This window comes from Melampsora larici-populina (assembly GCF_000204055.1).
Source record: "Melampsora larici-populina 98AG31 unplaced genomic scaffold MELLAscaffold_64, whole genome shotgun sequence".
In the NCBI taxonomy this organism is placed as follows: Eukaryota; Fungi; Basidiomycota; class Pucciniomycetes; order Pucciniales; family Melampsoraceae; genus Melampsora; species Melampsora laricis-populina.
In genome coordinates, this window is record NW_006768828.1 from 516,329 (window position 1) to 518,494 (window position 2,166).

Here is a 2,166-nt window from a genome sequence, read left to right on the forward strand (position 1 = left end):
CTTTACAACGTTTATTTTCCATCTGCTACTCCCACTCTCAAAAGTCATACGTGTCTAGACTATTATTAACGTTATTTGTAATAGTTTCAGTCTTCCCTTTTTTGTTGTAAAAAAACCGTATTGTATCCTCCTGAACCGAAGTTGAATCCTGTGGGATTATATGTTGTTAACTTCGCCTTGGTATCTGTGATTTCCAGCGCGTTTGTCTCGTATTATGGCTGAGCAATTGATATACTGTTTGATCAAATACCTTGAGACATGATCATTATGCTTCCTTACCACCAAAAAAGTGCCAAACAAACCTTGCCGTTCCAAAACCCTTCTCGTGAGGTCGCAAGTCCTTGTCAGTCTATGTTTGCTGAACAGGGAACTAGTGGATAACTTCCATTTTTTCATAAGCCTATCTTATTTCGAATCTGGATATGGCTATAGATCACTAGACTTAAGTGATCTATAGTGATTCGTCAACCAGAAAGAAATCCTTCCAAGGTCGGTAACTCGACCTTTGGAATTAAATGACTTTGTTTTGTGAGGCTCTATATTCATCTCACAAAAGAGCCTCACAGCTTTGTGGCGACTCTTCGGTAGCTTTAGAAGCACCATATCCAGCTGACTCCATAATTTTGCATCATCTTACTCAAAGATAAATCACGCTGCTTAGAACTTAATGTTTATCGACTGACAAAGCAATTCATTACACCAACAACGCACAAAAAGGTCTCAAGCATAGCAAACAATTTTTTGGATATTGAGGCGCTATTGATTGGGGTCCAGAGAGGAGGGCAACAGCGCACAAATAACGTGATCAAGCAGCACACAGGCATTTGGATAATGATTAAAAAACATAAGGGTTTTCGGAGAGGGCCTAATACTCTTTGTAGATACAAGGACAAGCCTGGAGCGCAAACAACTAAAGATAATTTTTGTAATTGGGACGATCAATTTGAAACACTAGCCGAACAAAGGTCCAATTCCCCACCAAGCCTACATCAACTTATTCTTCATCATCAAAGCGGGCATTCCATCGCGTCCAATAGTGGTGAGTAGTGTAGCCAGCGTGCGCAATGAGAGGTTGCAACAAGTTCCGAGTCATAACACGAGCCGCCAGCAAAAGGAGATATTCAGCCTTATCGTTTTCGAAAAGCCATTGACCCTCGCGTTTCAAACAAGCCTTAGTGCAATGAAAACCATTTTCAATGGGATTCATATCCGGTGAGTAAGCTGGCAAGTACACGACCAGAATGCCGGCTCGTCGACAGAGTTCTAGAATTCTTCCTCCGTGGTGTACTCTTGCATTGTCCATGATTAGGACGGAGTTGCGAGCCGGATAGCGGTTCATAACTGGAAGCTAGGGAAAAAAACAAGGAAACAGGACGAAATAGAGACATGGTGTAATGAGCAATCTGGCCAATGAAAGCCATGCTGAAAGGCCCACTTACCAAGTCGTGTTTGAGAAACAATTCCACGTCAATCCGACGAACTGGGCCTTCGATGACGGTCCCAGCAATCATGCCTTGTTCGCTAACCGCCGGGAGTAATGTCCAATGGGAGCGCTCGGTTTGTCTCTTCTCGCGCACCGTTTGAGATCCGCGCTTAGCATAGCTACGCTTTCGGGATGCGTCGCGGCCAACGAACCCGCTTTCATCTGCAGAATCAGAAGTGTCAGTGAACAGAGTAACACCCCAATCAGAAGTCGAGAGATTGATAGGCCAGCACGCACCAATGAACACCAGGCACTCAGGTGGAATACCTGCCACCCGCATCATGAAATCAGTCCTTTCCTCAAGGGACTGATTAGGATGCACCCCTCGAGTGACCAATAATGACAAGCCTAATCGAATATGCAGTTCACGAGTGATGGTAGCGCGGGATACGTCCAAACCGGTCTGATTCTTGAGGTCTTTTTGCAGCTCGTCCAAGTAAATCGAGGGCCGATCAACCACCAGATAAAAAAGTGTTGCAAGATGGGCGTTTGATAGGGAACGGGGTCGACCGAGTGCCTCGTAAGTCGCCGGGTTGACAATGACCCGGTTTGTGAGCAAGAATAATCGTTTCCAACGATAGAGCGAAACCGCGGATATCGAGGTTCGTAAGCGCGCATTGATATCAGCAAGTGGCATGTTCTCCATCGCCATATGACCGCGAGGAGCTTAATGGCTCAGCGTA